Source organism: Oncorhynchus mykiss, chromosome 24, assembly GCF_057628025.1.
Source record: "Oncorhynchus mykiss isolate SJ-2025 chromosome 24, ASM5762802v1, whole genome shotgun sequence".
Classification (NCBI taxonomy): domain Eukaryota; kingdom Metazoa; phylum Chordata; class Actinopteri; order Salmoniformes; family Salmonidae; genus Oncorhynchus; species Oncorhynchus mykiss.
The window spans coordinates 20,370,862-20,394,750 of NC_143045.1; the positions used below are offsets into that span (position 1 = coordinate 20,370,862).

Below are 23,889 nucleotides of genomic sequence, written 5' to 3' on the forward strand. Positions count from 1 at the left end.
CCTTGAATTTCAAACCACTTCCAATTTCTTTTTGTAATAATGCGTGGAGATTTCTTAGGAATTTTACCATCTCTCACACAGGCAATAGTACACTTATGCACACTTATGTCATTTGCAAAAATACCAGAAGCATTAAAACGATGGGGAGTATTGGTTAAGATCAAATCAATCAAAGAGGATTTCAGAGGATACTTTATATTCAACCTCGTTACACTGTTGACAATCGGATTGAGATTGTAGGTATTGCACAGAATTTTGAGTTGGTCAGAACTAGATGTTAGCCAGTCCTGATTCAGATCACCCATCAGGACAAACTCAGAATTGACATTCTGTGATAACAATTTGAAAATACAATCCAGAGAGCCAACAGTAGCAGATAGAGGTCTAGAACAACAAGATACAACAATATTTAAAGATGAGCCAAGGTTTAGGTTCAGAGACAGATATCCAAATTGCTTAGGTTTAGTAACAGAAGTCAGAACGACCACCGAGAACTTGTCTTTTACATAAACAGCAACACCACCACCCTTAGATTTACGATCTGTATGAAAACATTGTAACCATTTATGCCAATATTTTTTGTTAGTAATAGATTTTTTAAGCCAGGTTTCAGAAAGCATAAATACATCAGGGCCGGCAGTTTTTATCCATTGGTTCACAAAATCAAGCTTCAGCAGAAGACTTCTTACATTTATATGCAAAAACTTCAGGCCACTCTGACTAGTTAATTCGGCAGGGGTAAGAATGTCAGGACCTGGATTAGACTGGACATTTCCAGACAATAGAAGCAGCAAGATAATGGCAAGACTAGATCGAGGGTTACAACATGTGGATTTACAGACAGCAGTTGAACGAGAATCCAGAGTCACCAGAGTCTTTAAAGCCACATATTTCAGGAGATGTAAAGTCCAGAGGCATGGAAATAGTTACATGAGATTCTAGGTCTTGGGTAACCACGATGTAATTACTTGCAATGACACAGTAATTATAGTACTGTATGTGCACCAAGCGCCTACCATCCTTCACTCGTCTGGGTAATTACTCCCTGGTTACTGAGAATGCAACACAACCTCCAAAGATACCGTGGCACCGAGTAAGGTATACAGAACACTTATAGGCAATATCATAAAGGCAGATGCAGCGGCAGAACTAAACCATACTTACAACAGACTCTCTGTGTACTATGCACTGTTAGATGCTGCCATCAAATAGACTATGGGAATTTAAATTAAAGAAATGCTTGACTACTCATTATTAAAGACTACATGGTTTCCGTCTAGAATTTGTGTCTTTCTTTGCAGATGGAGATCCTATAGTGAAGATTTGGTTGTTTGACATCAGTCATATCTCCAGGCACAGGAAAATACTGAGGTCAGGACACATAGTACAGTAGCCGTATACTTTATTTCTACTGTAATCATGTGCTGTCCAGTCCTGCCATACACTGCCAACCTACACTCTTACTTGGTTTTGTTGTCACTGTAAATTCACTGGGCCATGAAGCATCTTTGGCACCCGTCCTCGCTAGTATACCTCCTACCTCTGCTTCCTTGCTCCCCTTTGTCTCTGCAGGCAGCAGTGTGTTTTCCTTGTTCCTCCTCCACCACATCCTCTCCTCTCCTCGTCCTGACTCTCATAGCACCCAACTAACTCCCAAGGTTTTGACTGGGAAGTAAAAGAGCTCCACCTCCACATATTTCTTTTTTTTTCTTTTGGGTCAAGTGCAAAATGAAATAAAGTATCAGGGATGATACGCTAACCAGAGCTGGTTTCTATGGTAACTGTGAGCCTGAATTTTGTGTTGCAGTTGGTGCCGGGGCCTCTCTGTTTTCCACCACCAGCAGCAGTGAAGAGTGGGGACCATCCCCAAGGGGCTATATAAAAAGGGGGGGCAACATATCCCATCACTGTGCATCAATCAAAATCTCACAGCTTGGAAAGGGATCATTTAATGAATTCCCTGCCTTATTGTTAACAGCGAATGGATTCAGACAACAGACACACAAAGGACAGCAGGGTTGTACAGCAGACATGATCAAATATGTAACATACATTTTGTCACAAGGCTGCAAACACAAAGACTTAGCGTTGTGACCCCAGCACATAACAGTGCCATTACTGACACCTGCATAGTGCTGTACTCTGAATCTTCTAACAGCAGTGTAGAATGCTGCAGCAGATCAGAAACGCAACATAAATAGGTTTCTTCTATTTTGTTTCTGTTGAAATGCCATGGCCTTCTGCATTTTACTCAATGCCCTTCACTGTTGTTAAAACAACGTGTCCGCATGAATACTCTGCTGCACAGGATATTCCTCAAGATAATGTCTTCCGTTTGATTTATAATGAGTGAATTTGTAGGGGGAGTAATATAGTTTGGAGGAGCTCTGGGCTGAAGCCTGGGCTGTTTGACTGTGAATAAAACTACCTCCAGACTACAGTGCTGCCATTAATCAACAGGCCAGGCTGACAGGGCTCTGCCTCTCTCTGTGCTGCTCTCCCCTTAGACACACTGGTCCTGAATATTTATGTTGATTGTGTCCAGCTCCTCTCCTCATCCCCCCTCATTTCTCTCTGTCATTAATTAAAAGCATGTAGAGAAATGCGAGTCTCAGCTCTCCTAAAACATGCACGCTAATTTCCCCATAGGGCTGTTTTCATCTGGCATGCTTTGGCTCTGGCAACTTTCACTCCCGTTCTGTGACAAGACTGAACGTGCCACAAAACACACAATCCAATTCTGTCACAATGAGACGCTGGATGACCCGATCACTGCTGCAGAGAAATTAATGCATTATTTAGTGATGGTTGAGGGACTAAACATGTATGCTTTGGCATGGTCTTGGTCTAAATGCTGGATTCAACACACATTGTCATCATCACAGGATTGTGGTAGCCACTCAGCGTGTGCTGAAATGAACCACATCGGACTGGGGTCAGGTTTAGAAGGAGTGGTAGAGTTAAGGGGTAGAAGGAGTGGGAAGACTGTTGCTATATAGGACAAAATTACTGAAGGAGGTGTGTATGGAACTGATAGCTGCTGTGGATAGCTGGAATGGATAGCTGCCGTTTTACGGGCTCCAGACCAAAAGCACACTATTTTATGTTTTTTTGCGCGGATCGTAACATTTTTGGTATATAATGTTTCTGTCATTGTTTCCTATGACCGAAAATAGCTTCTGGACATCAGAACTTATGTAAATGAGATATTTCTGTATTTTATTTTCAATACATTTGCTAAAAAAATAAAAACATGTTTTCACTGTGTTGCTATGAGGTATTGTGTGGAGATGGGTGAGAAACAAAATACATTTAACCCATTTTGAATTCAGACTGTAACACAACAAAGTATGAATACTTTCTGAAGGCACTGCACATGTTTCAAGCAGACCACCATAGACCGATCCTATGCACACAAGACTATTGCACCGTAGCACTCACATCTGTAGTCATGAAATGTTTTGAAAGTCATGGCTCACATCAATACCATCATCCCAGAAACTCTGGACCCACTCCAATTTGCATACCACCCCAACAGATCCACAGATGACACAATTTCTATTGCACTCCACACTGCCCTCTCCCATATTGACAAGAGGAACACCTATGTGAGAATTCTGTTCATTAACTACAGCTCAGTGTTCAACACCATATTGCCCTCCAAGCTCATCACTAAGCTAAGGACCCTTGGACTGAAAACCTCCCTCTGCTACTAGATCCTGGACTACCTGACGGGCCACCCCCAGGTGGTAAGGGTAGGCAACAACACATCTGTCATGCTGACCCTCAACATGGGGGTCCCTTAGGGGTGCATGCTTAGTCCCCTCCTGTACTCCCTGTTCAACCATGACTGTGTGGCCGCACACGACTACAACACCATCTTTAAGTTATCTGATGACACGACAGTGGTAGGCCTCATCACCAGTGACGATGAGACAGCCTATAGGGAGGAGGTCAGAGACCTGACAAAAGAGCTGATCATGGACTACAGGAACCAGAGGGCCGAGCATGCCCCCATTCACATCGACAGGGCTGTAGTGGAACAGATCGAGAGCTTTAAGTTCTATGGCTTTCACATCACTAACACGATGACCAAACTCTCAAACCGCCATCGGACGCTCGCGTGTCTGCCATCGTACACATATTGATTTTGTCTCTCCCCACCAGACACGCTCATGACAAGCAGGTTAAAATACCAAAACCAATTGTGAACCAACTGTGGACCGACTATATTAATTTGGACAGAGGTCGAAACATACAGTGCCTTGCGAAAGTATTCGGCCCCCTTGAACTTTGCGACCTTTTGCCACATTTCAGGCTTCAAACATAAAGATATAAAACTGTATTTTTTTGTGAAGAATCAACAACAAGTGGGACACAATCATGAAGTGGAACGACATTTATTGGATATTTCAAACTTTTTTAACAAATCAAAAACTGAAAAATTGGGCGTGCAAAATTATTCAGCCCCTTTACTTTCAGTGCAGCAAACTCTCTCCAGAAGTTCAGTGAGGATCTCTGAATGATCCAGTGTTGACCTAAATGACTAATGATGATAAATACAATCCACCTGTGTGTAATCAAGTCTCCGTATAAATGCACCTGCACTGTGATAGTCTCAGAGGTCCGTTAAAAGCGCAGAGAGCATCATGAAGAACAAGGAACACACCAGGCAGGTCCGAGATACTGTTGTGAAGAAGTTTAAAGCCGTATTTGGATACAAAACGATTTCCCAAGCTTTAAACATCCCAAGGAGCACTGTGCAAGCGATAATATTGAAATGGAAGGAGTATCAGACCACTGCAAATCTACCAAGACCTGGCCGTCCCTCTAAACTTTCAGCTCATACAAGGAGAAGACTGATCAGAGATGCAGCCAAGAGGCCCATGATCACTCTGGATGAACTGCAGAGATCTACAGCTGAGGTGGGAGACTCTGTCCATAGGACAACAATCAGTCGTATATTGCACAAATCTGGCCTTTATGGAAGAGTGGCAAGAAGAAAGCCATTTCTTAAAGATATCCATAAAAAGTGTTGTTTAAAGTTTGCCACAAGCCACCTGGGAGACACACCAAACATGTGGAAGAAGGTGCTCTGGTCAGATGAAACCAAAATTTAACTTTTTGGCAACAATGCAAAACATTATGTTTGGCGTAAAAGCAACACAGCTGAACACACCATCCCCACTGTCAAACATGGTGGTGGCAGCATCATGGTTTGGGCCTGCTTTTCTTCAGCAGGGACAGGGAAGATGGTTAAAATTGATGGGAAGATGGATGGAGCCAAATACAGGACCATTCCGGAAGAAAACCTGATGGAGTCTGCAAAAGACCTGAGACTGGGACGGAGATTTGTCTTCCAACAAGACAATGATCCAAAACATAAAGCAAAATCTACAATGGAATGGTTCAAAAATAAACATATCCAGGTGTTAGAATGGCCAAGTCAAAGTCCAGACCTGAATCCAATCGAGAATCTGTGGAAAGAACTGAAAACTGCTGTTCACAAATGCTCTCCATCCAACCTCACTGAGCTCGAGCTGTTTTGCAAGGAGGAATGGGAAAAAATGTCAGTCTCTCGATGTGCAAAACTGATAGAGACATACCCCAAGCGACTTACAGCTGTAATCGCAGCAAAAGGTGGCGCTACAAAGTATTAACTTAAGGGGGCTGAATAATTTTGCGCATTAATTATTAATTACACTTTCGATGGTGTATCAATACACCGAGTCACTACAAAGATACAGATGTCCTTCTTAACTCAGTTGCCGGAGAGGAAGGAAACCGCTCAGGGATTTTACCATGAGGCCAATGGTGACTTTAAAACAGTTACAGAGTTTAATGGCTGTGATAGGAGAAAACTGAGGATGGATCAACAACGTTGTAGTTAATCCACAATACTAACCCAAATGAGAGAGTGAGAGGCTTGTACAGAATAAAAATATGAAAAAACATGCATCCTGTTTGCAATAAGGCACAAAAGTGAAACTGCAAAAAATGTGTCAAAGCAATTAACTTAATGTCCTGAATACAAAGTGTTATGTTTGGGCCAAATCCAACACAAATATGAAGAGTACCACTCTTCATATTTTCAAGCATGGTGGTGGCTGCATCATGTTATGGGTATGCTTGTCATCGGCGAGAACTAGTGAGTTTTTTTGTGAATAAAAAGAAAGGAAATAGAGCTAAGAACAGGCAAAATTCTAGAGGAATACCTGGTTCGGTCTGCTTTCCAACAGACACCAACATACACCTTTTCAGCAGGACAATAACCTAAAACACAAGGCCAAAAAGACACTGGAGTTACCAAGGTGACATTGAATGTTCCTGAGTGGCCTAGTTATAGTTTTGACTTAAATTGGCTTGAAAATGGCTGTCTAGCAATGATCAACAACCAACTTGACAGTGCTTGAAGCGTTTTTAAAAGAATAATGTGCAAATATTGTACAATCCAGGTGTGCAAAGCTCATAGAGATTTACTCAGAAAGACTCACAGCTGCCAAAGGTGATTCTAACATATTGACTCAGGGGTTTGAATACTTATGTAATCATTTTAACAAATGGTAATCATTTTAACAAATTTTAACCAATTTTGTATTAGATCATTTACAAAAAAAATACAATTAAATCCATTTGAATCCACCCTGTAACATAACAAAATGTGGAAAAGGTTAAGGGTTGTGAATACTTTCTGAAGGCACTGTAGTATCCCTGCTCATCGGCCCTGTACTTTGTATATATCCAATTATTATTGCTCATTGTGTTTTTATTATTACTTTCATTATTGCGTGTTTTGCTTTTTTATTATTTCTCTATTTTCTTTCTCTCTGCATTGTTGGAAAATGCATGGAAGTAAGCATTTCACTGTTAGTCTACACCTGTCGTTTACGAAGCATGTGACAAATAAAATCTGATTTGTCTTTAGGCCGGAAGCTGGCCTGTTATTCTAGTGTGCAAATAAATAAATTGAAAGTTCACATAACAGCCAAACTCTAGATGATCTGAAAGAACAGACCTAGTTCAATAGATTGTTCAAATTATTCTCTAACAAGAAGACATACCACACAGAATGACAAACAATCTGAAAATTGTAGTCCATGCAATTCACAAATCTCGTCCTCTTCCAAAGAGAGTGGGTGGTCAAAATGCAATGGAAAAACTATTTGTGGCTTACTCCTCTCCTCCAAAACATTTCATTAGTGAGTACTTCCTTTGTGTTCAGGTTGTATTCAAATGTCCACAAATAATACAGATTCCATCTCTCTTTGAAAAGCTTGAGTGCAGTGGTGAATTCGGCATAGAATCTCAAATTGAACTCAGGCAATCAGAGACTGGGGTGGTCTCATTCAGAGGGTCCACGTAGTCCCAAGCATTTTGACACCTTTGTCTTATTGTGGCATAGAATCTGGCTTCTGTGGTAGACAGATGCCTCCCTTTTATATTCTACAGGGAGACAAAGTAGTCTTGGGATATAAATTCAAAGTGAGACTGTCTAGCCATCCCTTGAGATATGAGAATACAGGGTATTGATGCCACGGTCACACCTTAAAATCACCTTTATCTTCTCTATTTTCAAATGGAAACAAATATATTTTTTGGCGCCTACTGTATATGTTCGCATTGTACAATGATTGACTGATTGATGTAACATATGTGATAGACTAGTGAAAGGCTTTGATTACTTGTCAATAGATATAGTAGCAGTATAATTTACAGTAGTAATCATATACAGTAGCTTTCTATATGAGAACATTTCCTGAAAAGAGCAACTGGGCTGTATTTCATAAGTCTCAGTACTGTAGCTGCATTCATAGAAATGAGCAGTCCTCCTGAACATGTATTGTAGGTGTGGTGCAGTGGTGGGTGGGAAGTGAGCCCTCAGCTATGAGCAATAAAATCATCAAACAAAACACACAATATAGTCAAATCTTGGCAATTTTCCAGAAGTTTCTTGGAGGCATTATGGGGAGGAAAAACAACAACAACACATCTTGGAAAATAGTAAGATTTATAAAGTACTGAAGTCCATTCAGGGTTGAAACGTTCAAGTCATTTATCAGGGAGGGAGGATAAGCTCCTGCAGCTATCCTTCTAGAGGAATACATCAAATAATCAGAATTAACTCTGTGTGCTGTCCAGTTCAAAGCATAGGTCAGACAGTAAAGCAGATTCTCAGCCACCATTGCAGCAAGTACCAGATAATTCACTATATAGTTTTGTCTTATCTTATTTAATGCCCCCTCCCAGGCTGCACAGCCCAGAGCGGCCCAGTGTGGCCTAGCCCCCTTCTCCCACAGAAGTGGTGTAAATTGCTGTACCACCCCTCTAATTTTTTACAACAAAAAAAAGTTTAAAACTTAGGACTTTTATTTACGTAATAGTGTAGACCTTACAGTGTGTAGACCTTTCAGTGAAATGCTTACTTTCAAGCCATTAACTAACAATGCAGTTTTTTTAAAAAGTGTTAAGAAAGTATTTACTAAAATATACTGAAGTAAAAAATACATTAAATAAAATAAGAAGAAAAAAGAAGGAAAAAGAAAAATAACAAATAATTTAACAGCAGCAGCAAAATAACTGTAGCGAGGCTATATACAGGGGGTACCAGTACAGAGTGAATGTGCAGGGGCACAGGTTAGTCTAGGTAATTGAGGTAATATGTACAGGGTACATGTAGGTAGAGGTAAAGTGACTATGCATGAATAATAAACCAAGAGTAGCAGCAGCGTAAAAATGGGTGTGGGTGGGGTAAATAGTCTGTGTAGCCATTTGATTAGCTGTTCAGGAGTCTTATGGCTTGGGGGTAGAAGCTGTTAAGAAGCCTTTTGGACCTAAACTTGGCGCTCCGGTGGTACCAGAGAGAACAGTCTATGACTAGGGCCTTCCTCTGACACTGCCTGGTATAGAGGTCCTGGATAGCAGGAAGCTTGGCCCCAGTGATGTACTGGGCGGCACGCACTACATTCTGTAGTGCCTTGCGGTCAGAGGAAAAGCGGTTGCCATACCAGGTGGTGATGCAACCAGTCAGGATGCTCTCGATAGTGCAGCTGTAGAATTTTTTGAGGATCTGAGGACCCATGCCAAATCTTTTCAGTCTCCTGAGGGGGAATAGGTTTTGTCCTGCCCGCTTCACAACTGTCATGGTGTGCTTGGACCTGGTGATGTGGACACCAAGGAACTTCAAGCTCTCAACCTGCTCAACTACAGCCCTATCGATGAGAATGGGGCCGTGCTCGGTCCTCCTTTTCCTGTAGTCCACAATCATCTCCTTTGTCTTGATCACGTTGAAGGAGAGGTTGTTATCCCGGCACCACACTGCCAGGTCTCTGATCTCCTCCCTATAGGCTGTCTCCTGATGATCAGACATTGTTGTGTCATCTGCAAACGCAATCATGGTGTTAGAGTTGTACTTGGCCATGCAGTAATGGGTGAACAGGGAGTACAGGAGGGAACTGAGCATGCACCCACGAGGGCCCCCCGTGTTGAGGATCAGCATGGCAGATGTGTAGTTACCTACCACCTGGGGGCAGACCGTCAGGAATTCCAGGATCCAGTTGCAGAGGGAGATGTTTAGTCCCAGGGTCCTTAGCTTTGAGGGTACTATGGTCTGGAACACTGAGCTGTAGTCGATGAATAGCATTCTCACGTAGGTGTTCCTTTTGTCCAGGTGGGAAAAAGCAGTGTGGAGTGCAATAGAGATTGCATCATCTGTGCATCTGTTGGGGTGGTATGCAAATTGGAGAGGGTCTAGGGTTTCTGGGACAATGGTGTTGATGTAAGCCATGACCAGCCTTTCAAAGCACTTCATGGCTACAGATGTGAGTGCTATGTGTCGGTAGTCATTTAGGCAGGTTACCTTTGTGTTCTTGGGGACAGGGACTTTGGTGGTCTGCTTAAAATATTTGTTGGTATTACAGACTCGGTCAGGGACAGGTTTAAAATGTCAATGAAGACACTTACTAGTTAGTCAGCGCATGCTCAGAGTACACGTCCTGGTAATCCACCTGGCCCTGAGGCCTTGTGAATGTTGACCTGTTTAAAGGTCTTACTCACATCGGCTACGAAGAGTAGAAATGAGGTGAAACAGATTTAAGTTTACCTGCATTAAAGTCACCGGCCAATAGGAGTGCCGCCTCAGTATTAGCATTTTCTTGTTTGCTTATGGCCTTATACAGCTCGTTGAGTGCCGTCTTACTGCCAGCATTGGTTTGTGGTGGTAAATAGACAGCTACAAAAAATATAGATGAAAACTCTCCTGGTACATAGTGTGTTCTACAGCTTATCATGAAATACTCTACCTCAGGTGATCAAAACCTAGACTTCCTTAATATTAGATTTGGTGCACCAGCTGTTATTTACAAATAGACATAGACCGCCACCCCTTGTCTTACCAGAGGCAGCTGTTCTATCTTGATGATGGACCAAAAACCCAGCCAGCTGAATGTTATCCATGTTGTCGTTCAGCCATGACTCGGTGAAACATAAGATATTAGAGTTTTTAATGTCCCGTTGGTAGGATTGTCTTGATCGGAGCTCATCCATTTTGTTATCCAATGATTGCATGTTGGTTAATAGGACTGATGGTAGGGGGGGATTACTCACTCGCTGTCGGATCCTTACAAGGCACCCTGACCTACGTCCTTGATATTTTGGTCTCTTCTACATGCGAATGATGGGGATTTGGGCCTTGTCGGGTGTCTGAAGTAAATCCTTCGTGTCTGACTCGTTAAAGAATAAATCTTCATCCAGTACGAGGTGAGTAATTGCTGTCCTGATATCCAGGAGCGCTTTTTGGGTCATAAAAAAGGTGGCAGAAACATTATGTACAAAATAAGTTACAAATAACGAGAAAAAATACACACAAATCAAATCAAATTGTATTAGTCAAATTGTATTTGTCACATGCGCCAAATACAATAGGTAGACCTTACAGTGAAATGCTTACTTAGGAGCTCCTAACCAACAGTGCAGTCTAAAAAAATATGGATAAGAATAAGAGATAAAAGTAATAAGTAAATAAAGACCAGCAGTAGGGGGGGGGGGCAATGCAAATAGTCTGGGTAGCCATTTGACTAGATGTTCAGGAGTCTTATGGCTTGGGGGTAGAAGCTGTTTAGAAGTCTCTTGGACCTGAACTTGGCGCTCCGGTACCGCTTGCCGTGTGGTAGCAGAGAGAACAGTCTATGACTAGGGTGGCTGGGGTCTTTGACAATTTTTAGGGCCTTCCTCTGACACCGCCTGGTATAGAGGTCCTGGATGGCAGGAAGCTTGGCCCCAGTGATGTACTAGGCCGTTCGCACTACCCTCTGTAGTGCCTTGCGGTCGGAGGCCGAGCAGTTGCCATACCAGGCAGTGATGCAACCTGCTCCTGATGGTGCAGCTGTAGAACCTTTTGAGGATCTGAGGACCTATGCCAAATCTTTTCAGTCTCCTGAGGGGAAATAGGTTTTGTCGTGCCTGCTTCACAACTGTCATGGTGTGCTTGGACAATGTTAGTTTTTTGGTGATGTGGACACCAAGGAAGTTGAAGCTCTCAACCTGCTCTACTGTAGCCCCGTCGATGAGAATGGGGGCGTGCTCTGTCCAATTTTTTCCTGTAGTCCACAATCATCTCCTTTGTCTTGATCATGTTGAGGGAGAGGTTGTTGTCCTGGCACCGCATGGCCAGGTCTCTGACCTCCTCCCTATAGCACAATTGGTTAGGAGCCCGTAAAACTGCAGCCATCTCCTCCAGCGCCATATGTTCTAATTCAATCCAAGACAAACATATTGTTGAATAAATATAGTACAAAGTTATTGTTAATACACCTACTGTGCATTTGGAAATTCTCCAGACCCCTTCCCCTTTTCCACATTTTGTTACATTACAGTCTTATTCTAAAATGGATGAAATAAAAACATTTCCTCATCAATCTACACAGTGCAACATAATGACAAAGTGAAAGCAGGTTTTTAGAAATGTTTGCAAATGTATTAAAAATAAAAAACTTCAATAACTTATTTGCATAAGTATTCAGACTCTTTGATATGAGACTCGAATTTAAGCTCAGGTGCATCCTATTTCCATTGATCATCCTTGAGATGTTTCAACATCTTGATCGGAGTCCACCTGTGATAAATTAAATTGATTGGACCTGATTTGGAAATGCACACACCTGTCTATACAGTACCTCCATAAAGTATTCATACCCTTTGACTTATTCCACATTTTGTTGTGTTACAGCCTGAACTAAAAATGTATATTTTCTATGTGTATTTTTTTCTCATCAATCTACACACAACACCCCATAATGATAAAGTAAAAACATGTTTTTAGATGTTTTTACAAACTTATTGAAAGTGAAAAACAGAGTCAATACTTTGTAGAATCACCTTTGGCAGCATTTTTTCAAAATTCTTCAAGCTCTGTCAAATTGGTTGTTCATTAAACATTTTCAGGTCTTGCCATAGATTTTCAAGTAGATTTAAGTCAAAACTGTAACTCGGCAACTCAGGAACATTCACTGTCTTCTTGGTAAGTGACTCCAGTGTAGATTTGGCCTTGTGCTTTAGGTTATTGTCCTGCTGAATGGTGAATTCCTTTCCCAGTGTCTGGTGGAAAGCAGACTGAATCAGGTTTTCCGCTTGAATTTTGCCTGTGCTTAGCTCCATTACATTTATCTTTTATCCTGACAAACTCTCCAGTCCTTAATGATTACAAGCATACCCATAACATGATGCAGCCACCACTATGCTTGAAAATATGGAGAGTGGTACACAGTAATGTGTTGTATTGGATTTGCCCCAAAAATTGTTGGAGATGTGAATCCAAAATATAATTTGTTAACTTGTTGACAAGTTATTACGCTAATTACTGTATTTAAAAAGTGATATTGAGTTGTGTTTGGTTGTCAACACAACCAAATATCCACATTCGAAGGACATCTTTTGTGCCACTGGATTCTATCCATCTCAACCAAAAATCGAAGTTTAGGAATAGGACTAAATCAAATCAAACTTGAAGTGCATTTGAAGTTTGATTTGATTTTGTTCTATTTTTTTTATTTGGTTGAGATGGAGACGTGAATCGAACATATTAATGATTAACTTGACGATTACATTAGAAATCAACCAAAGCTTGAAACTCTAGGCTTATATGTATTGTCTCTTTTTTTGTTAAACCCTGGGTTGAATTTATAACAATAGCTGTTGATGACTTTGCAAATTCTATATAGGCCTGAATGGTATAATTGATGATATGTGAGTGATAAAGTATAGTGACATTTCATTTGCTCTGTTAAACCTACCCTTTGGAATGACTTGGCAACTGTGAATCTATTTATTTATTAAGAAATCTCTCAATAACCATTCTCACAATAGAACATTGGTAGTATTCAATGACAAATATCAAAGCTAAGCAGGGTTGGACTTGGTTAAAACCCTGGTTGGGAGACCAATTGGATATCTGTAGATAGATTAAATCTCCAGTAAGAGTTGCTGCCTAGCCTATAGCTATTTTTTCTGATAATGGATATAACGTTGAAGATCTGACGTTGGTAAAAATTCAACATATTATACATGGTTTGTCTGTGTTGAAAACTGGTTACCGTGATGAAATGATCCTGTGGTAAAATGTTTACCATCTAAACAACAGTTTATGTTGATTACTTTTTTCAAATCCAATGTATTTTCCATGTAGATTCCATGTCACAATACAATGACAAATTATGTTGAAGCAACATTGATTGAGCAGTGCCCAGTGGGAAAGTGTGGTGTATATGTCTACCTGACTTCCATTATGTTGGAAGACATGCGTCCTGAAAGTTGGGGAGAAATATGATACAAATGTTTTTTTTTCCAATGCCCAATTTACAGAAATGTATTTTTACTACTGTAGAACGACCCATACGGTATATGGTTGAGTTCCCCCACAGCGCTGTCAGAATGGACATTGTTGTCAGCAGAATGTGACAAGCTTCATGTTGTTTGCCCAGACAGCCTGCAATCTCCTTAATGAGGCCCCTAGCTCCCTTATGTAAAGTAAAAATATGTCAGAAAATATCCTGTAATTACCTTTACCCATAAGAGTCCAAGCCCTGTCTAAGCTGGGGGAGGGGGTGGGTGTTCTACTAAGCTATGTGGAATTGTTTTAAGAAGGTCATATCAAGGATAATTTTGCAATTTGATTTGAAATTTTAACACCCCTTGAAGTATGAACAAAAATATGATTTGATTAAACATTTTATTTGTATTTTTTTTTACTATTTTACATTGCAGAATAATAGTGAATACATCAACACTATGAAATAACACATATGGAATCATGTAGTAACCAAAAAAGTGTTAAAGAAATTAAATGTATTTAATATTTTATTCTTCAAAGTAGCCCAAAAAAAATCTCAAATCTCAAAATCTCAGATTCATCAGAATAAAGGACAGATTTGCACCGGCCTAATGTCCATTTCTCATGTTTCTTAGCCCAAGCAAGTCTCTTCTTCTTATTGGTGTCCTTTAGTAGTGGTTTCTTTGCAGCAATTCACTGCCGGCGGTGAAAGTCGGCGATGAGGATGGTCATCGATGACCCGGGGAGGAGGGGGGAGGGGTGGGCCTAGAAACAGAAGACAAAGAGCTGTGAGACAAGGGCTTAATCCTAGACACATGAAAAGTAGGGTGTATACAGAGGGTACAGGGTAACAGCAGACAAACAACAGTGGGAGTAAGAGATGGAGAAAGAGATAGGAAAATCTGGAGATGGGGACAGGACCAGGGGGTAAAGTTTGCGGGACTCCACCCGGAGGGGCAGGTCCCATAAAGACAGCCATACCCTGCCCAGGATGATAGTGGGGAACTGGAGTCCGGTGGCGGTCCGCTTGTTGACGGGACCTGGAGGTGGTCTTGAGAAGAGCCAACAAGCTCTTTTCCAGGTACGCCGACAGTGGCAGTCTGGACTGGGGATGAAACCCGAAGGACAGGCTGGCTGACGACCCAATAAGGGTGCAGAACGCCTTCCAGAATTGGGACGAGAACTGAGGACCGTGATCAGAGACAATGTTGACTGGGAGTCCACGGATTCGGAAGACGTGCTGCACCATGAGCTGGGCCGTCTCCTTGGCTGATGGTAACTTGGGGAGAGGGATGAAATGGGAGACGTTAGAGAACCTGTCCACCACCGTAAGGATGGTGGTGTTGCCATCTAACGGAAGGAGCCCAGAGACAAAATCCAGGGAAATATGGGACCAAGGGGTGATGAAGAACAGGGAGTGGCTGAAGGAGGCCAGACGGAGCTTGCCACCAGAGTCTTGTTTTGAGCACACACCGTGCATGCCGTGACGAAGGCTGTGATGTCCGGAACCAGAGTGGGCTACCAGAAGCGTTGTGAGAGGAAGGCCCCGAGACCGGGCCGAATCAGGGATGAACATCCGGTTAGCCGGGCCCTCCCCAGGGTCTGTCTAGGAATGTTGTGTCTCGCAGACCAGGGCCTCAATACCACAGACAACTGAAGCCACAAGACATGAGGTAGGGAGGATGGGCTCAGATTCAGAGGGTGTGGCAGCAGAACTGTACAGGTGAGAGAGGGCCTCCGACTTCACATTTTTCGACCCTGGGCTGTAGGAGATGGTGAAGTTGAACCTGGTAAATAACAGGGCCCAACGGGCCTGCATAGAGTTAACCTCTCAGGGATAATGCAGAGTGCAAAATTCAAATAAATTACTATAAAAATAAAACTTTCATTAAATCGCACATGCAAGATAGCAAATTAAAGCTACACTTGCTGTGAATCCAGCCAACATATCAGATTTCAAAAAGGCTTTTTGGCGAAAGCAAACAATGCTATTATCTGAGGATAGCACCTCCGTAAACAAAGAGAGAAACCATATTTCAACCCTGCAGGCGCGACACAAAACGCAGAAATAAAAATATAATTCATGATTTACCTTTGACAAGCTTCTTTTGTTGGCAATCCAATATGTCCCATAAACATCACAAATGGTCATTTTGTTCAATTATTTCTGTCGATATATATCCAAAATGTCCATTTATTTGGAAGATGGGATGATCTGTGTTCAATACAGGAAGAAAACAAACTGTAGTTAGCTTTCTGGTCATGCGCCTCTATCTAACAGTAAACATCAAGTGACCCTCGTTCAAGATGGCCGTACTTCTTCATTACACAAAGGAATAACCTCAACCAATTTGTAAAGACTGTTGACATCCAGTGGAAGCGATAGGAACTGCAAGACAAAATCTGGATTCCCAATGAAAACCCATTGAAAAGAGAGTGACCTCAAAAGAAAATCTGAATGGTTTGTCCTCAGGGTTTCGCCTGCTAAATAAGTTATACTCACAGACATGATTCAAACAGTTTTAGAAACTTCCGAGTGTTTTCTATCCAAATACATACTAATAATATGCATATCTTATCTTCTGAGGATGAGTAGCAGGCAGTTTAATTTGGGCATGCATTTCATCCGGACGTGAAAATACACCCTGTCCCCACCCTGTCACCAAGAAGTTAAGGCACTTGGCTATGCAGAGGTATTATAAATTCTAATGGTCAGTCCTCACCAAAAATGGATGTTCCGCCCCTTCCAGCCTGTGCCTCCACTCCTCCAGCACCATCTTAATCGCCAGAAGTTCCCGGTTTCCAACATCATAGTTCCTTTCCGCTGAGTTGAGACGATGGGACAGGAAGGCACAGGGATGAAGCCTTTGGTCCTGGACAGACCGCTTTGACAGGATGGCCCCCACTCCCACGTCAGAAGCATCAACCTCAACCACAAACTGACGGACCAGCTCCGGATGGACGAGGATGGGGGCTGTAGTGAACCATTGCTTAAGGTCCACAAATACCCTGTCAACAGCTGGGGACCATGTCAACGGTACCTTGGGAGAGGTGAGTGCAAATGTGTGTTGGGGCCAATCCACCACCGCCATCACCTTTACAGGATCCATCTGGACATTCCCTTCAGTGATGACGTATCCCAGAAAGGAGATATTAGAGAGGTGAAAATCATACTTCTCTGCTTTCACAAACAACTGATTCTCCAGGAGGCGCTGAATGACATGGAGAGCGTGTTCTTGGACAGAACGGGAGAAAACAGGTAGACAAATACAAAACGATTCAACATGTCCCGGAGCACATTGTCTACCAGGGCCTGGAAAACAGCGGGAGCATTGGTAAGCCCAAACGGCATGACCAGGTACTCGTAATGTCCACTGGCAGTGTTGAAGGCCGTCTTCCACTCGTCTCCCTCACGTATCCAAATAAGGTGGTAGGAAAGTATTGGAAAACATGGTTACCCCCTGGAGAGGTTTGATACCAGAGGAAATGAGTGGCAGGGGGTAATGATTCTTAACCGTGATGTCATAGAGGCCCCGGTAGTTGATACATGGACGCAGGGTCTTGTCCTTCTCCACAAAGAAGAACCCTCCGCCTGCAGGGGAGGCAGAAGTGCGAATGCTCCCGGCAGCCAATGTCCTCAATGTCCTCCATGGCCTTGGTCTCAGGACCAGACAGGGAATATAGCCGGCCTTGAGGTGGTGTGGTGCCCGGGAGGAGGTCAGTAGCACAGTCGTAAGGACGATGCAGAGGAAGAGAGATAGCACAAGCCTTGCTGAAAACCTCCAGGAGGTCATGGTACTCTGCAGGAACAGCAGAGAGATCCGATGCTGTACTTAAACCTGGAGGAGGACGTCCTGGGGGATGCTGCGCCGCCTTAAGGCAATGTGAGTGGCAAAACGGGCTCCAACCCAGGATTGAACCCATGGTCCAGTAAATAACAGGGTTGTGCTTCTGGAGCCATGAGAATCCCAAAACAACCGGGATGTGGTGGGATTTGATGAGGAGAAGCTGTGTGGACTGTGATTGCCTGATACCCGCAGGTTAATGGGACCTGGGCTGTGCGTGCCCCTTCCAATGGAGTGGCCGCCCATTGCTCTGGCGTCCATGAGAATGGAGAGGAGTTGTGTGGGGAGTACGGGTAATGGGAGTAAGAAAATTCCCAGTCTGGACCACCAGCGTACTCGTTCCTACTGATGAGCCTGGTCTTTTGACTGGCAGGTGGCTATGTAATGCCCTACATCACCACAATACAGACAACAGATGGAGCTCAGCCTTCGTGAACGCTCCTTAGGCGATAATCTAGCTCTGCCTAGTTGCATAGGCTCCAGAGTAAACGAGTCACCCGTCCCTGATGATTCCCAAGGGAACTCGGGTGGCTTTGGCTCCTCTCGAACATGCAGACATCGGGGACTTCTGGACTTCTTCAGAGGTGAGCAGGGAGCAGTGGATGAACGAGTGTGACCGAGACCGGACCTCCTCTCACTCCTGCGTTCCCATAGACACCCATCAATCCTAATGGTTAGGGCAATGAGGGGATCGAGGTCCAAAGGTAACTCCTGAGCTGCGAGCTCGGGATTCTTGCTCCCAAACTGCAGTCGCCCAGGAGAGCGCCCTTCCAGACATTAGCGTAATCAGATACGCTATATTCGATCGATCCGAAGGGAACGAAGATGGCTGCAGCTCAAAAACGAGGGAGCACTGAGAAAGAAACGCCCCACCACTGGGTTGTACCAACCCGTACCGTTGTGGTATGCTGCCTGTAAGATAATCCACAGAATTGCTCCAGTAACGTCTTGTACCGCTGGTCGTGGCATTCCCCCAGTGAATGGAGCCCTTCAACAAGGTTCTGGAGTAGCTCCTTATGTCATTCAATGGTGGATCCATGCAGGGAAACAGTGCTGCGGAGATGGTCCGAGTCTGCTGGGTCAGTCATGGCCAGTTCGTACTATAACAACACAGGGCGAGTCCCAGATGCAGACACAGGAGGCAGATGGTTCAAGTAAGTCTCTGATACTTATTGAACAACAAGGGGCAGGCAAGAGGCAGGTCAAGGGCAGGCAAAAGTTCATAGTTCTTGAAATGTTCCGACTGTCATTTCTATTTGCTTATTTGAGCTGTTCTTGCCATAATATGGACTTGGTCTTTTACCAAATAGGCCATCTTCTGTATACTACCACTACCATTTCACAACACAACTGATTGGCTCAAAAGCATTAAGAAGGAATTTAAATGCATTCCAGATGACTACCTCATGAAGCAGGTTGAGAAAATGCCAAGAGTGTGCAAAGCTGTCATCAAGGCAAAGGGTGGCTACTTTGAAGAATCTCAAATAAACATATATTTTGATTTGTTTAACACTTTTTTTGCTTAAAACATGACTCCATATGTGTTATTTCATAGTTTGATGTCTTCACTATTATTCATCAATGTAGAAAATAGTAATAATAAGGAAAAACCCTTGAATGAGTAGGTGTGTCCAAACGTTTGATTGGTACTGTACGTGTCTCACCTTATTATATTAGTGTGTAGCGTAAACTGTTCGGACGCCCCAGCAGATCGGCTGTACTGACTTCCGATGAATCCCAAGACTCTTGTGGGGGTCATAGATCGAAAAGGAGAACACAACAATTTTCGTGAGAGTCTAATAGTTTGTAGGCCAAACCGTTCGGACGGCACAGACGATTTTGTGAGAAGACTGATGTCTCATGGTGTGACAAACACTGCTCTAGCTCTGTCACCTTTCACCACAGATGGGGAAGTGCGACATAGTTAATGCGGTGGATTGAGACGGATATATGTAGTTTAAACTGACCGATTTTTCAGGGATTTGAAAATGTATGTTAATTAGATTTCCGCAGGGGCGTGGACATCGACCTTAGGGGGATAATATATAAATCAATATGTTAATTGTAAGAGCAAAATAAAGTAAGGGATTTATTTATGCATATGTTTGTATTGAGAATGTAGTAGAAACCAACTGACGAACAAGAATGTAGAGATAATGATGTTGAGAGAAATGTCAAACAGGAATCTACCTTTAATGAAAAATAGATTCCTGGCAATGCTCATGTGTCAGATCCCAATCTACATATGAGATGTCATGTAAAGAGGGCCTCATTGAACTGTGGATCTGATCCGGCCCGGTGACAGGCTAGGGGCCTGAGTATATGCCACACCTCTCCTGCTGTCTGGGTTATCAATCTCTGACAGCCCACAGCTCTCTGATGGTTGCTGCCGTCACAGGAGTCTGCATCACACACTTGTCAAACCACCTCTCCATTCCCTCCACCCCCGTTCCTCTTTACCAGCCAGCCAACAACAAAGTCTCAACACCCTGTTTTCATTATGGAGACAAATCCTGCTTGATCTGGCATCCATCTGTGAGGCACGGGCTTCGTGTTGAGTGACTCAAGTCTCTCATCATCTGCGCTTCACAGATGGATCTCCATGCATGCAGGGTCTCCGGGGGGTGGTGGCCCGGTGGCCTTGATCCTGGCCTGGGCGGGGTGGAGGACAGAGCCACATGGCCTGAGCCCCGGGGCCAGAAAGGCCATCTACTCCATAATAGAGTGAGGTTAATGAGCGGGGCTCGCCATTCAGCTTAGTCCATTAACCTGGGAGCTCACTCCACACAGCTCTTTTTCTGCATGGATAGCTGAATGTCCACTCCTGATCTATTATCTGTGCATGCATATCTCCCAGTCTTCTTCCCTTTCCCACCCTGGCCTTTCCCTGTTCATATGATGGGATAAACTAGAACGACTCCAATCTGAGACCAGGCCTCAATGTGCTGTCTCATTTCACTGTTTATTCCCATAAGGGATAAAGCTGGCGTGGTTACAGTACATAGTTTGCACAGTCTCTCATCCAAATGGATATGATGACAAAGTAATGACAAATAATACTGTAGCCCTTCCATTAGTTTTCAATCCCACCCTATTTAAGCTGCCTCAGTTAAAGCCTTAGGATTCTGATAGAGAATGTAATGTATATGGTGGGCTGAAAAGTGTACATTGCGCCCAGTATGGAGGATAGCTCAAATTAAGGATCTCACACATATTAACCTGACGCCCTACATCTGTGCCAAGGATTCTGGGCAAGGGTGTTAACTTTAACGACACGGTTCACTGTTTTTGTAATGAATATATCGTAATCCATTTTCTACACTAGGCTACTGTAGATACCAGTTAGTTTTCCAGATAGCGGTGCTATCCCACAATAATATTTGATGCACAGCTATTAAGATAGCTTTTTGTCAAGCTCATTTTCCCCTTCGTAATCAAATCAACCTGGAACAATTGACCTTGACAGACCAGAAATCCTTTCACAGCTCTCTCTGCCTCATTCCCATGGTGCAACGGGACATTACAAAGCAGTTTCATTATTGGCTTTCTCACTGCTCCCAGGGCCATTAACAATCAACAACCCCTTTTTTCTCTCAAAATTGTTGCTGATCTGCTCTCAATGGTCAAAAACAGGATAATTCAAGGCCGTATAGCACAGATTTCTTACTGTAATAACACAACATATGGGTGTTGGTGGTAATCACTAGTGGAAGTGCAATGGGCTGTATCTAACCACACTTAACCTAATTTATTTCAAAATGACAAAAGGTTCTTCACCTCAACAGATGAAAACATATATTTTTTCTCAGAAGGCAATTGAATTTAATTGACAGATGAATGATGTATTATACTGTACATGCTGCTATGCTATACATATACTGCTGTACATATTTTCCAAAATGTGTTCCAAAATAATCTTTTAAGAAGGAATTGGCATCTAGCAAATGTTATTGTATTCCAGGACGCTAGATTACAATTTATTGTGGGAAATGTTGTGCCTTAAGTTGGTTTGAAACTGTAGCTGATATTTATCATCCATCTACATTAAACATTCCATAGGATTTACATCACAGGAACAAATGGAGGGCAGAAAGGGCACAAGATCCAGGCCTTAAGACATTGATACAGTTGAAGATTTAAGTTTGTACCCTGTAGGTTCCTTGATAATTTCTGTGAGATTTAGGGCATCTAGCTTAGATTGTAGGACAATCGAGGAGTTATGCATATCCCAGTTTTGGTCACCTAAACAGTACGAACTCTGAAGATAGATGGGGGGCAATCAATTCACATACGGTTTCCAGGGCACAGCTGGGGGCTGAAGGGGGTCTATAACAAGCAGCAATGGTGAGAGACTTGTTTCTGGAAAGGTAGATTTTTAAAAGTAGAAGCTTGAATTGTTTGGGCACAGACTTGGATTGTATGACAGAACTCTGCAGTAGATTGCAAGTTCTATCTTGTCAGAAGATATTATAGTTAGGGATGGAAATTTCAGGATTTTTGGTGGCCTTCCTAAGCCTTCCATGATTCAGACACGGCTACGACATCAGGGATGGCGGAGTGTGTTAAAGCAGTGAATAAAACAAACTTAGGGAGGAGGCTTCGAATGTTAACATGCATGAAATCAATGCTTTTACGGTTACAGAAGTCAACAAATGAGAGCTCCTGGGGAATAGGAGTGGTGCTGGGGGCTGCAGGGCCTGGGTTAACCTCTACATCACCAGAGGAGGAGTAGGATAAGGGTACGGCTAAAGGCTACAAGAACTGGTCGTCTCGTGCGTTAGGAACAGAGAGTAAAAGGAGCAGATTTCTGGGCGCGGAAGAATAGAGTCAAGGCATAATACTGTATATAGACAAGGGTATGGTAGGATGTGAGTGCATCTTGAATCTGCCGGTAACAACTCTCCTGTGTACTGTACCTAATCATCTGCAATGCTTCATTGAACAACAGCTGTATTGCATAGAAATAAGTTTGTAAGTGATATGTCGACCGTGTTATTAAGCTGAGTCATGGGTCTTCATCCTTGGAGCTGTAGGCAGCAGTGTCTGTTGGCCATATGACGAGCATAAAAAGTAGGTCAAATTATGATTCACAATGTTATATTCTTTATCTTGTTTCCGCTGAAATGTGTGAAGGATGTCGGCTTTGCCTGGTGTGTCTAGTATTGATTGAAGAGGGACGTCATCAATCCGACCGGTTTTATAACTCTGCCCACTATACCCAGATGATCTCTGTAGTGTTTCTGTCCTTGAAAAGTACCAAAACATCTTCATGGATATAAAATAGTGAGATCTTTGTGAGTAGGCGACAAAATATGAAGTTCTTTCTGTGTGCAGTAGGAAAGAGAATCTCTCTCTATCTTAATGGAAATCTGCACCTTCTCTACCGAAAGACAGCTGTGGGAAGACATTGGGTCACATCAAATGTTGAAGCCAACACAAGGGCTGAATCCCAAAGAGGATTTAAGGATTCCGGAACACTACTGAAAGTATTAAATATAAAACCGTCTGAAGCCCTCCCATAACTTACAGCTACTGTTGATGACAATACACATCCCCCTTGATGACTTACAGCTCAGCTCTCACCAGTCATTGTTTTTTCTCACCCAGTCACCTTAAATCTCATCCATGTTTCACAGCACATCCTCGCTGACATGTGGAAAGATTCCCGAGTGACATAAAAGGGCTGGAGCATCCACGGCCGCATATTTCTGATTCACAGGAATAGAGAGAGCTTTTTTAAGGATAGGCATTCAAAAGTTGTCTTTTTTCATTGGATAATCTGAGTGGGAGGAAGTGAGTAGTCAGACAGAGATAACTGGCGCAGTGAGATCTGTTCCTATCCAAGTGGAACACTTCTCCAGGCATACAAAACATGTGGGCTTAAGTCACATAATCCCTTACAATATCAGTTAGAATGTCAATATGCTGACATGAACGGACAAGACGTCTCAGCACACTTACTGTTAAAGGACTGGTACTACGTAATATCATGTTATTGTTGTTATTAGTACAGGCTACTATTGCTAGACAGTGCAGTGATGTAAATGTGATAACAACCCACATTTAAACCGAAGCTGAATACAGTTGCTCACCAATGGCATTTGGTAAAGAGAATTTTCTTGACATTTTCTTCTATTTTCCCCTGTACACAAAAGCATTGTTTGTCCAAGGCCTGCAGATATTGAGGCAAGTAATTGGATACACAACGCTCAGACCCAAGTG

General features: G+C 42.8%; 1 protein-coding gene across 6 annotated transcripts in view; it reads left to right on the top strand.

Moving 5' to 3' along the window:
• The window catches only part of LOC110503363 (leucine-rich repeat and fibronectin type III domain-containing protein 1), a 136,173-nt gene that overhangs the window by 37,438 nt on the left and 74,846 nt on the right, over positions 1-23,889 (top strand). The window lies entirely within an intron of this gene.